Source organism: Euprymna scolopes, chromosome 22 (assembly GCF_053919585.1).
Source record: "Euprymna scolopes isolate OS-2025 chromosome 22, ASM5391958v1, whole genome shotgun sequence".
Taxonomy (NCBI): Eukaryota; Metazoa; Mollusca; class Cephalopoda; order Sepiida; family Sepiolidae; genus Euprymna; species Euprymna scolopes.
This window is the reverse complement of record NC_136503.1, coordinates 15,319,532-15,334,429: the sequence shown is the minus strand read 5'-3', so window position 1 is coordinate 15,334,429 and position 14,898 is coordinate 15,319,532. Positions and strand designations below refer to the sequence as shown.

The 14,898-nt window shown below is 32.4% G+C and overlaps 1 protein-coding gene across 1 annotated transcript in view; it reads left to right on the top strand.

Moving 5' to 3' along the window:
• LOC145243906 (voltage-dependent calcium channel subunit alpha-2/delta-3-like) overlaps positions 1-14,898 on the top strand; it is a 1,923,318-nt gene that overhangs the window by 1,123,700 nt on the left and 784,720 nt on the right. The gene's annotated exons all lie outside the window — the stretch shown is intronic.

Genomic DNA, 14,898 nt, shown 5'->3' with positions numbered 1-14,898 from the left:
CAATAAGTGTTCGGACGTTCCAGGTCGATATCATGAGTCTTTGTTTATTCTTTTGGGTATTTTTCCTGCTTTAAGGAACAGCCGCCAACCGCAGTAAGCTGGCCAGCTCGGAGATGAACAGGCAATTTTTGGGTCACCTTTTCTAGACCCCTCCCTATAGAGAGGGTGAGCAGTGCTGTCCTCAAAAGGGCTGCTCAGACACTCAAGACCTCGCCGAGGCAAGCTGCTGTTCATTCAACTAAACAACGACGTTAGATGGGTCGAGAGTCGCACACGTGTGGAGTCATGACTGTCCACTTCCAGCTTGTTAGGCCTGTGGACGTCGCCATTTGTCAATCGCCATGTGACTTTGTAGAGGGTTGTCTGTACAGAAGATTACCTGTAATCCTGCACTCCACTCCGCCAATCAGTCATCTTGCTTAGCCTGTCACTGGTTATTGGCTTAGTGGAGAAAGAGCGTGTTCTACGTGTCGTACAAGCGTAAAACACGGTAATCTTCTGTATATATATATATATATATATATATATATATATATATATATATATATATACAAATATACATATATATATATATATATATACAAATATACATATATATATATATATATACAAATATACATATATATATATACATATATATACATATATATATACATATATATATACATATATATATATACATATATATATATATACATATATATACATATATATATACATATATATATATACATATATATATATACATATATATACATATATATACATATATATATATACATATATATACATATATATATACATATATACACATATATATATATATGTATATATATATATATATATATATATATATATATATATATATATATAAAATAAAAATACCAGCGGTGATTGACGTTATGTTTTGAGAAAAATAGATAAACCAAATGAAATTATTAAAATAATCAGCGTTTCGTCCCTATTTCAGAGGACATCTTCAGGATATTGAAGTAAAAATGCAAGAAAAGAAAATGTCATAGACCATACAAAAAGGAGAACAGTTTTTGAATCCTACCCATGTCGGGAAGGACAAACATATGTGTGCGTATGGGAAGGTTGGGTTGTTCAATGTCTATATATACACCTTTAAAAAATGCGTTAAATAAATATGTACTAGAGAGAGAGAGAAAGAGAGAAAAAATCCGTTTAGACCCTTCGTAAATTTGACTGCAAAAAATTGTGTTTGATTTTGAACAAGAGACAAGGTGTAATTTTGTAAATAATTGTAAATAAAGGTCTGTTGTTTCACGGAAAAAAGAAAGTGAATTGAATTCGTTCCTTGTTTTTGTTTTCTTGTGACTGTCTGCATACGTGGAACGACCACGTTACAAGTTTATCTATCATCAATAGTGGAATTTTCTGTGTTTTATGATTTCGACATGTAAGAAAAACATATCAAATACAAAAGTTGAATCTTTACAAAATGACCTCGAGTCAGTAGTTTGAATGAGAAAAAAGATAAATAGTAACATTCAATGCTTTAATAATTATTAGAAAACTTTCCAACCACCGATTGCCGTGGTTAACCATTTTTCTTATCATTGCCCTTCAAACGGAACAGAGTTTTTGAAATCGATTTTGACCACATATTTGCACTAAACTAATTTGATTTAAATAGTCCATGTGTATTGCTTTCACATAAACTGCAAAAGTGATTTACGTAGTCTACAAGTTATGATAAAGTTATGTAGTTTAAGGAAAATTATAACAAACTTATATTTAAAAGAAAAAATGAATCGAAAAGTAAATTTAATGGTCGATAGGATTAAATTAACTAACAAAACAAATCAAATTGTTTCCTTATTGATCTGTGTACTTATTTCAATATTAGTTCTGGTAATTTTGGATTGGGAGAAGTGCAGCTGAAGATTATGCAACTCTTACTTCACTTATTATCTTTTGACTACAAATTCTTTCTTAACCATTTTTATTACCGTTTGCTATGTTGTGGCCCTTTGGCTATGATTACAGCGTAGTATCTGTGTTACGTCGTGGTGATCAGTGCCAACGACCAGAAAGATTGTTTTGATTAATTGTTCAATTATTTAGGTTAAAAAGATATTCAGAAAACTGCTTTAAAAGAAAAGAATGTTAGTTAAAATATTGTCATGAAATATTTAACTGGGGAATTTTGGTTCAAGGCTATATTATGAATGGAGGAAAGTCATAAACAAGGCGAGTTTGAAATTTGGTTTAGTAAACAACGATGTGGCGCATGGCTGACATAAGAGACACTTGTCAGGAATCTCCAAGCTATGGCAAAGTTCTAATAAAATTATATCAGAAAGCAAATTCTTTGATCAACTTATTTCTTTATTAATCTGTTTAATTCTCCCACTTATTTTGTTAGTTCTGGTAATTTTGGGAGTTATAGGAAGTGCAGTTGAGGATTATGCAACTCTTACTTCGCTATGAATTCTTTACTATTCAAACACCCTATCAGAGGCTATATGAGGTGCCTTCAATAAGTTTCTAGACTTTTTTCGTACGGACATTTTATTGATAGTACACACATGAAACTCTAATCCCCTTCGAAGTAATCTTCTCCGGCTTAAATATTGTACCGTTCCAACAACTTCTTGAAGGCCCAACGGAAGTCTTCTTGTATGAACATGTCTATCAACCTCGTCGTCACAGCCTCTTTCATCTCCTCAATTGTCTCATAACGACAGCCTTTAAGGTTTTCCTTGACATTAAAGAATAACTAAATATCACAGGGAGCAAGTTCTGGATTATAGGGAAGGTGAGGAACTGTTTGATGCCGATCTTGGTTAAATAAAAAATGGAGTTGTGGACTGGTGCATTGGGACAAACTTTGCGCAAATCTTCCGCATCTTCTGTTCCTCGCGAATAATTGTGTGTACACTTCCCACACAGACATTAAACTGTGCACTTATTGTCTCTATAGACACCCGACAATCCTTGTTCATGAAATTCTTTATTTGGCCAATCAACTCTATTGTTCTGACTTCCTTACTCCTCCCACACCTCTTATCATCCCTTACGGACGCTTTGCCTTTCTTGAATCTTTTCTGTCACTCAGAAACTGATGTTCGATTCATGCAAGATGGTCCCAAAGCAGTCTAAACCATTCCATACGTTTCTGTAACATTTTTGCCAAGTTAAAAACAGAATTTTATTGCATATCATTCTTCTAAAGTATCCTCATGTCTAGCTGTGACAATCAGGCTTTAGTAGGGTGTATTCAATTCCTGTTGTAGCTGCTCATTTGAACCTGAAATGATAAAAATTGGCCAGTCATCTCATAAGATGTATATCAATAACATAGTGGATTTTTAAGAGTCTATGACAATTTTCAATGCTTGTACAAAAATGTTTGAAACCTTATGAAAGGTACTTCGTACATTACCATTTTAATCAAAGCTCATGAATAAAATTCAAACAGCGTTTTCCCGATTTTCACAAATAATCTCTGAAAATTCATGAATCCGAATCCAAAAGGTTGGAATTGGTAATGCTGGCTTCGCTTTCTAACCAGATTAATAAACATCCTTGATTTATGAAACGGTAGAACATCTTTATAGAAACAGGGATTTATATTTGACAGACTGAATAATAGTGTCATTGATCAAATCGTACAAAGAATGGAAATACTGCTTTGACTTTTCGTGAAAGTTGAATATTCATAAGGATGAATAAAAAAAAAATCTTTCGAACTTTAATGACAGCATATTATATCTTTCAATTGGAAATATCTTCTCAGCCATCAAATCCTTTCTCTTTGGAGTATAGTTGCCACATCTGGGGTGTCACTCAAAACACCCTTTTCTGTCTTGATAGAGTACAAAACCAACTGGGAAATCTAGTGGGGAGGAATGTCATCTTTTATTCCTTTACAGATTCTTTCTCACAGAATAGAAATTACTAGTCTTTTTCTACTCCATCGATACTTTCATGGTAGGGGATCAACTGAGCTGAAACCCATGGTTCTCCCTTGTAAAATATTAACAGTAAATATTTGTCTCACTAGAAAAACTGTGAATGGAGTTTTCTTTCTTTCTCTGTATGCCTGAAGCTAAACAGAACTTCCATGAGCAGAGTTTGTTTCCACCATCATTCTCAATCCTCAAGGTGTTTGTCTCATTATGTATCTGACAAGCTTATTGGCCCCTATCATCGAGTGGCTTTTGAGCTTTGATGAACGCTGACTCATTAGTACAAAAAAAAGACTTTGATTTTTTTGATATTCTTCATGAAACTAAAATGTTGAACGCATGATATCAATAGAAGCGAAACATTTGTTTCGTTTTCAGGCATATCAACCCTTTTTACGTCTATTTAATGGCGAACTCATTCATTTTGTTAAAAGTGATTATGCTTCAAATCCTTCATAAGATTTTAAACTTTAAAGAAACAAAGAACTTATAAAACCGAAGAAGCGAGTTAGCTAATAAAGAACAGTTTTTTTTTTAATCCTTCTGAGATGAGGCTTCATAATTTGTGTATTAATTCTTTTTCACTCTTTTGTCCTCATCTTTATAGTTGTTATTGTTTCACTACGTTTCGGCCAACTCATCCTCTGGCCTTCTTCAGGTGATTAACCGCGACAGGATAGGAATGATGAGTCTTGTACTGAGAATACAGTTACAAGACTCAGCATTCCTATCCTGTCACAGTTAATCACCTGAAGAAGGCCAGAGGATGAGTTGGCTGAAACATGGGGAAACAACAACAACTATGAAGATGAGGATAACAGTCAGCGAAGAATAAGTACACAAAAAACGGATGATACTATAACCACATATGCTATATAATAAAAAGGTGCATTACTTAAAATTTAAAAAAAATGCACTTCACACTATGTAATCAAATGAAATAAGAAACGTATAACTCAATGGTTTGGCAATAAACGTTAATAAGTAGCAGCAATAATCGTAAACAGAAAAGGAGAAACGACCTTTTTCTGTATTATTTGGATTTTTTGGATTACTGTGTCATTTTCGCACCATTTCGCTTGATGTAACCTCTGACTTTGTTTAGGTATATCTTGTCAAACATGGAAATCTGCACAATTTTTTTTATGTAATTTACGAGGGCAGCATGCATTCGTTCCGTCAGCCATGACTGGGTGGAAGTCCTAAGTAATTCACAATTTTATTTTGGGGTATGAACCTTCAATCTCCATGTCACATCGACCAAAATGTTATGCAAATAATACTCAAGATGAGAAGAATAATCCGAAGAATTCAAATATGAATTACCAATCCTCATCCAAAAGTTTCACAACCGGAAGATGTTTGTTTTTTTACTTAATATTAGTTTATCAGCATAATGAAACAATGATGAAGTAAACTGGGATTATTGGTTAAAACAAGAGATGTTCAAACAAGCATGAAGAACAACAAAATAAATCAATAGATGAATAAATATTAACCTTTGAAAAGTAAAAATTCAACACTTGACCTTTCTATCAACGAAAGGCATAGAAACATTGTCCGTTTCTTGTTTTTAATGTGCTTTCTTTTTCTGTGACATTTTACTGTGATGTTTTTATTTTTAGATTGATTTGTTGAGGCTGATCATAGCTGCCCAACTATACGACAGAAAAATGTTGTTAACGTTGAGGCACGGATGCTAATATTAAACGAATACAAAGAAATTTCAGATTTAATCATAGAGAATTGCAATACTGCCAGACAAAGGGTAACCTTACCCGTGTTGTGATCAGGAATCAAGAGGCGGGGGAGTGCAGACACTGTGTGATGGAGCGAACATCATGGCAGCAGATGCAGAAATTTCACTGCGTTTGAATGACTGGACCGAAAGCAAGGCCCGTCCTCATTTGCATAAGTGTGTGTCTCGGCGGCATAAAATATGGTGAACTTCTGAGTGAACTTCTGAGTGTAGAGAGTCTTGGTTTTTGAGTCAGGCAGATCTTTACGTTCGTTTCGGTCTTGACTGCCGTTGCAGAAGTAGACGAAGAAGAAGCAGAAGAGAAGACAAAAAAAAAAAAAAGAATCCAACATGCGTTGAGATGGGGGTTCGGTACTGTTGCATTTTAAGAAACAGATTCTCGTAAATGCCTGTTCGAGCTCGACCGGAAGCTGCCGTAACCCACCGGAATATGCTGAGCGCCAATCAAAATAAGAAACGCTTGGAAATCTGATCAAATTACAAAACCCTATGAAACAGAAAATAAAAACATTTATCGGATAGTAAATACAATTACCCCCACGCAATGAAAAAACAATGAAATAAAATATAACACCAATATAAATACTAAATACAATTGAATCAAAATATGGAAAAACAATCAAATATAACACCAACCTACAGCAAGCTTCATGAAATAATATTGTTTCATTTTTTGTGTAAACAGAAACATTTCGTAAAAACAAAGGTACAATTGAACTTTACGCACCGGTTATTTTGTTGGAGGATAGAGTTAGGGTTTATACCCCCCCCCAAATCAAAACAATCGCTAACAAAAGCTCGTTTTTTATGCTGCACTTAGTGCCACATAATCTGCACCTCAATTCCAATGGTACTAAATTGGTATTTTTACTTTTTCTGTTTTTACAATATTTTAGGACTTGCTCTCGCTTCGGTAATATTTTATCTAGGCTGGTTAAATTCGTTGTCGTTTGCTCCATTGTCATAATTGATTAAATTTTTTTTAAACTTATTTATTTGTTCTTCCAATTAATCAAAAGTTTTCTGCCTTGGTCAATAACGGCTAACCGCCATTGTTGTCGATTTTTGATTGGCTTATCAACTGGATCGACACTCGCCATATTCCGGCGGTTTTCGTCAGCTTTCAGTTGAGCCGAGCGGACATTTACAAGAATCTTTAAATGCAACTGTACTAAAATAAAAAAAAGGGTATGAAGAAATTTCAAGTTTGATTACAGAGGATTGCAATAGTGCCAGACCAAGGGCGAGAAAGAAGGAAATGGTGGCGGGAAGTGAAGGCGATGGTAAATTGCGAATCAATCAAGAAAGAACAAAGCATCAGACGTGTCATGATTTTTGACACCAGGGTTCGTTAGATAGAAGGTAGACCAACGACCTTCCTCTCCCCGTTTTTATTATACCTTCTTTCTGACTGTATAACAAATGATTGGCACTGGATAAATAGTTTAGATTAATCAATAATAGTAGTGAGAGTCAGTGGAAATTCCACGATGATTTTCTTTGTCTGTTTTAACAATAATAATATATAATAACTAGCAGAGGCGACAGGCTTTGCCCGGTCGTAAAATATGCTTAAATATAATATTTTAATTTTTGCAAAATTCATACGATATATTGTTACAGAGTAAAAATATGAAATTTAATATATACATATATATATATATATTATTATTATTATTATTATTATTATTATTATTATTATTATTATTATTATTATTATCTATATATTAATACGATGCAGTGTGTGTTCTTTTGTGTGTCACGCTTACATCCGGGTCGTTTAATTGTTATGTTTCTCTATTTCTTGTCATAAATAATATTCATTCATAATCTTCTTCATAAGTTTTGGTTTCGATTTCGACTATAGTTGGTGGCACTTAAATCATCCATTTTTTTTTATATAAATAATTTTATCAAGAATTCTTCATAAGTTTTGGTTTCGGTAATGGCTGAAGGAACTCAAGTTATATATATATTTTTTCATAAGTTTTTATTTTGATTCAAGTTAATGCACCCAAGTCATATAGACATATTTGTTTTATTTTGGCAATCACAACTTTATTATACATAAAATTCGATAGAACATTAACTCTATAATAATATATACGAAATCTGCAACAATTAAAATATCATATTTAAGCGTACTTTACGATCGGGCTTTACCGGGCGTTCATGCTAGCTTAGATAAATACTTTTGCAGTTTTAACAAAAAAGCTACAATAATATCAGAGCGTCTCCATTTACACTGAACATCTACAGAATGCCAACAATGAGTCCCCTATGGAATTTCCACAGGTCCCGCTAGTTAATTATTATTATTATTATTATTATTATTATTATTATAGAGTAAAAATATGAAATAAAAAATATTCTTTGGGTGCCATCAACTAGAATTGAAACCGAAACCAAAACTTATGAAGAATGTTTGGTAAAATTATTTATTATATTTATTAGAAGATTGTGCCAGGGTAAGTCGAATGAAACATTGCTCCTGCTGTTATTTTTGTGCAGTTTTATTATTGATTGTTATTATTATTATTTATACAGATTTATTATTTATTGTTATTAAGCCACGCCAGGATTGAAACCCGACCGCCTGTACGACAGTTAAGGCTCCTAACCATTACGCTAATCGAGGGCAATTTAAAAACATTATCTTTCATCTAGCAATTAATGATATGGATATAAAATTTTCAATGATTTTTTTTTAAAGTGCAACAGAATGTAAATTACATAAAATAAATCCAAGGTAATTTTTTGATTCAATTTAAATTAAATTTTTATACCTTACTTTGTAAAATTTATAAACGTGCACTTTGAAGATAAATAAATTTCAAATTGAATTTTGTACCTTTATTTTTAAAACCTATAGTATTTTTATTTTGTTTAACAATTTCCATGCCTTGGATGAAATGCTTTTCTAACTTGTATATATATGTTCAAGCAACATTATTACATACAACGGAGATAGTTTGCTTTCTGATTTTTTTTTTTGATTTTTTCGATTTTCTGTGTAATCTTTTTTACAAATTGAAAATATTAATGAAGGTTTCATAGTATACACGAGCGCTTTTGATTCAACAACGGATCATCTTCAAGTGAAATTCATGGAGTTGATTGGGTGAAAGTCAATAGGAGCGAAAATGGAAAGTAGAAAAAATAAAATATACAATAAATTGTATCGAGTGATGGGAGGTTAAAAGTATGTAAAAAGTCCATTAAAAATCTGAGTTTTAAAATCAACGAGTTCATAGGCCAATCTTAGGAAAGCGGGTCATTTACGCACTACGCTAAACATTTTAATATATACATATATATTTAGCAAAATTGTTAATTAGTAAAAACCTGAAGGGAGTGCTCAATACTATTGCAGAGCAAATATACGTTTTATTTTTTCATTACAGTTTTATCTGTTTAGTCACACATGTTTCGGTTGCCGGACCATATCTACGATCCAGCAGCCTCCTCAGACGTTACAGAATTAGCTATTAATATTTGGAAGAACGATTTTAGAGGAAACACGGGAAGAAAAAAAAGGAGGGGAAAGAGGTAATAAGGGGGGGGGGGAGTGATCGACAATAGTTAAGTTTTGAAGTTTAAAGTACCTTAGATTGTAGTGTGGGGGTGGGTAGCAAATTCAGCTAGGCGTGGGTGGAGATATAGTGATATAGGGAGGGGGAGGAGGAGAGAGGGAGATAAAAATGATGGGTAAGGAGAGAAGGGGGAAGGAATTTCAATTTTGGGTTTTAAGATTTGGATATATATAGATATATATATATATATATATATATATATATATATATATATATATATATATATATGTGTGTGTGTGTGTGTGTGTATGCATATATATGCATGTGTGTGTGTGTGTATGCATATATATGCATGTGTGTGTGTGTGTGTGTATGCATATATATGCATGTGTGTGTGTGTGTGTGTATGCATATATATGCATGTGTGTGTGTGTGTGTGTATGCATATATATGCATGTGTGTGTGTGTGTGTGTATGCATATATATGCATGTATGTTTATGTGTACATTTTGTATATAAAGGTATGTGCGTATGTGGTTGTATGTATGTGGATATATATATATATATATATATATATATATATGTGTGTGTGTGTGTGTATTGGCATATGTATTCACCTTAACTAACTAAAAACCGTTCATTGTCAAATGAACGAATGGACTTATCGTGGCTGCTACGAACATTCGAAAATGAACCCCTTACTTGCCAAACACATATGACACATATACAAATCCTTTCTCGCTCTCCCCCTCCTCTCCCTCTCTCTCTATCTCTCTCCCTCTCTCTCTCTCTCTCTCTCTCTCTCATCTATTTCATATACTCCAGTGTCTAGCTAAACAACTAAAAACAACTAAATCTTAAAACCCAAAATTGAAATTCCTCCCCTCCTCTCCTTACCCCTCCTTTTTACCTCCCTGTCTCCCCCTCCCCATCACTATATCTCCACCCACGCCTAGCTGAATTTGTTACCCCACATACACATTACAATCTAATGTATTTTAAACTTCAAAACTTTACTATTGTCGATCTTCGCCCACTCCCCCTTATTATCTCTTCCCCTCACACCTTTTTTTTCTTCTCGTATTTCGTCTAAAATCGTTCTTCCAAATAATAATAGCCATTTCTGTAAGGTCTGACGAAACTATTGGATCGTAGATATGGTCCGGCAACCGAAACATGTGTAACTAAACAGATAAAACGGTGATAAAAAATAAAACGTATATATATATATATATATATATATATATATATATATATATATACACGTTTTATTTTGAATGTCTACTAGGAATAGTAATATATAGTAATATATAATCTTGAAACAGAAAAAGGGATAGTATTAAATAATGATAAATAGTAGAACTACATATCTAAAAAAAAAAAAAACTAGGTTTAGAACTCGGAAAATTTATACAAAAATTGTCTGTAAGAACTTGCAGTGTAACAGATAAACTACTAAAGTAATAATTACTGACAGTCTTCTGGGGGTTGGAGGTTCGATCCTTAATATGGCAATAAAAAGAATATAATTACGAACTAATTAAGGCTGTTCGAAATTTCGTAGATTCCAGAATTTAACAAGATACATTTCATGAAGATCGGAGGTTACATCGGCCGAATCTATTGTGAGAATAATATCCAAGTTGAGAACAATAAATCCAAACAATACAAAGTTATCCTAACACAACGAATCGCTTCTTATGATATAAATAATTTCTACAGATGTTGGTATTTTTTTAATACTGGAAAAAATATCCATGAAGAGAAACGCCCCAAAGAAGAAAATAAAGTATTTTAAAGTCCTATGCAAACTATTTGCTAAGAAACGAATTATTGCAGTCGTATCTCCGTCTGAATTAGGATTTATCATCATTATTAGTTTAATATCTCCGTAAGGAATATCAATGGCAAACAAATTATATGCCAAAGAATCTAGTGTATAAAGGAAAGACGCCCTTTATTTGTTTGTAGCTGGGCTAATCACAGAAACTACAAAAGATACTCCCTCAAAAATTACATATTCTGATTTAGTATGGCCACGATCAGGTTATGGCCGTCGTAAATTGAGGCCTAATTACTGAAAAAGGATGTCATGCACGAAGTAAGGCAAGCAAGATTTGGCGAACTGCCCTACCGTCGATAATGAATAAGAGTTTTATTTTTATTATAAAAAGCATTAGAAAACGTTTTGAAGTCTATATATCTATAAAAGTGAAAATGTCTGTGTTTGTCTGTCTACATTTCCCTACCAAATAACTCTGTCAATTTTCAGTCTACAGACTCGGGATTTGACATAAGGAGTATTTTCGGCCAGAAATTTGGCTAGTAAGGAGTCAAAGTTAAACGATTTGACCTTTGAAAACTTTTCCTCCAATTTTAGGCCTAAACACTTGAAATTTTAGATATAGATTACTTGGACATGGATCTAAGTTTATAATTTGGTTTGTGCCCCAAAAAGGGTCATAATTGGGGTCAAAGTTTTTAAAAAAATTGACCTCTTCGGTCTTTACCAAATTACTCAGCCAAACTTTGGTCTAAACATTTGAAATATTACGTAAAGTGTATTCAGACATAGGGCAAGCTTTTTAATCGTTTTTTTTCTGAAAACTTGTCTTCCAAGGAGTCAAAGTTCAAAAGACTTTATGTTTCCGGTCTGTAGAAAACTATTAAGTAAATTTTGGGTCTAAACATTTGAAATTTTACATAAAGGATATTCAGACAAGCAGCAAGCTTTTAAATCAGTTTTTGGGCGAAAATGTGGCTGTCAAGAAGTCAAAGTTGACAGAGTTGACTTTTGCAAACTCTACCAAACTCCTCCGCCTGTTTTAAGTCTAAACACTTGAAATTTTAGAGAAAATTTTAATTTAATTTGAACCCAAAACAATAAATGTTAAGGAGTCACAATTGGGGTCAAAGTTTTAAAAAATTTGCCATCTGCGGTCTCTACCAACTTTTATCTATGGTACTTAAGGAAGCCTATTTTATAGAAAAGCATTACCGTACATATTCACACTTTTTAATATATACATATGCACATAAAGTTATGAACAGTAGATAGGATCCAAGCAAAGCCGGGCTGAACTGCTAGTACATTAAAAAGAGAAAAATAAGGAACACAATTTTATACTGAAACTGAATTTTATTCAATGACAAAATAAGAGTTATGTATGTAAAAAAGACAATGCTGTCACTTTTGAACCAATTTTATAAATCCCTCGGCAATTTTTCTGAAAATTAAAAGAGAAAATAATCATTCTACATAATAATCATTCATCGTCTCGTACTTTATTCTGTGACGTTAGATTGCATAATTTTACTGCAATGGTCTTCTATTTTTGAAGGTTACGGTCAAGTATGAGTAAAACATTAATCACCATGAAGTTTGTATGAGTAAAAGAATGGTTCAATAAAGCAATGTTTTCGCACATAAATATGTATACTAGCAGGCCGCCCGACATTGCTCGGTCGTAAAATATAACATTTTCATTTATGTAGATTTCATATTTATTATTATAGAACGAATTCGCTATTGTATATGTTTTTGTACTTAATATATAGTAGTGATTTCTAAAGTTAAATATGACTTGAATGCCATAAGCTAAAATAAAAACCAAAACATTTTCTGCTCCATTCTAGTCGTTACCATTTGAGCTATCAAGTGGATAAGAAATAGTTAAAACTGAACCAAATTTAGCGTATAAATGTATATTTACGCATGCGTAGATATAACTTTAAGTCGACTTACACTCGCCAAGTTTCAAGTTGTTTTCCAATTTTGACTCATTATCAGACATTTTTTATTAGCTAAAGACCAAATCGAATTTGTTCCACAGGTCCAAATCCCCCATATATTAAGTTGCAAGCTTGTAGACCAAAAAGTGACAGAAAAGTTTGGTAGGTACCGTTCCTCAGATAGGCAGACAAGAAAACTTATATAGATATAAATATATACTTTGTATTAAATGACTGAGCTCCAATCCATGATCAGCTCTATAAAACGTTTTTAACAAATACTCATTTAGCTGCAACAACCATCAACGATTGTCCTTACTCTCTATTCGTGCCTAAAACTAAACTTAAATATTTTGACCAGAGTTTCTTTCCTAGAGCTGTCCGTTGAGCTGCTTCACAGCTGATTATAATTTGGTTGTTGTCAAGTTCAATGTAAATTAATTTTTTGTTGAGCCGTTCTTTTGAATAACTAAGCCCTATCCAAGTTCTGCCAACACTGACCGTCATTGAGTTCTCTCACCAACAAACTAACACTTATTAAACCTTATCCTTAAGTGGCCTCCCCGCCTTGATAAGTGGTGACTTTCGATTTGTGTGTGTGTGATAAGATTTCTCAACCTATATACGCAACGAATTTTTGAGATACAAATTTGAAATTTCGTATATATTGTATTCAGACATGTGGAAAAATTTTTAATCGGTTGTCATCCGGAAAAAAAGGACTCCTAAGAGATTAAAATTGAAAAATTGGTACTTCATCAACTGTTCCATGAAGTTTGAAAACACTTGTTAAAGAGCGTGTCAAGCTGGTCTAATGGTTATCGTACTTGATTCACTGTCTTTAGGTTTTGTTTTCGATCTCAGCTCAAGTATTTTTTTTATTTTACATACAAGAAGTGAACTGTTTAGGAAAAATATAATGCTCGCATGCACATATCTCAGTTTCCCTCGATTTTTTTTACTTTATTTTTTGAAGGATTTTAACGTTACATTTAATACCGGGCAACGCCGGGTACATCTTCTAGTATACACGATAAAAAGCAAAAAACAAGGCAGATTAGATAAAAAGTTATGCTCGTCAATGAAATGGGGGACAGTCTTACTTTACTTTATATATAAGCGAAAGGTAGACACATATATTAAAATTGGAAAATTAAAGTGTTAACGTTTATAACTATTGAAAATAATAAAGCCACGAGGAATTGACTCTGATTCATTATATGAGAGGAAATAATGATGCAAAAAAATTATTTTAAAACTGAATTTTCAAGTTCATTAGATCAAAGAAGAAATAAAAGCACTCTCTCCCCCGGGGACAACATTTGTTGTTAAAATTACCTACACTGATTTCCGTAAAAAGGAATTACGTTTTTCTTTCTTTTTTTTTTTTCTTATATTTTTTTTTATAACTTTGTATTTAATCAATCGTTTCAGTCCACAACTTTTAATTCTAGCTTGAAAAAGATCGTTTATTTTAAAAAGATAATGAGGTGGAAAAGCTATAAAAGTTAAAACTAAAAGAAATATTTACCAATATATATATATATATATATATATATATATATATATATATATATATATATATATATATATATATATATATATATGCGTATGTGTATACCTATTTCCATGTACTAGCAGGAACTATGGAAATTCCACAGTGGCAGTATAAATAATTGTCGATTTTGTTCCAATAATTATTATTTCTAATTAAAGATATTTTTATAAAGTTAAAATACATTTAACTTATTTTTAGTCTATTATTTAAAAATGAAAACCATTACACACGACATACATAAAATATTTCATAATTATTTTTACATTATAATTTTAAGATCAAATTTTCGATGAGAAATCGTGTCAAGTAGGCAATTAATATACAACAATAAGGTTTCAATAAGAAAATAAACATAAAATTAAAACAAGAAAAACACGT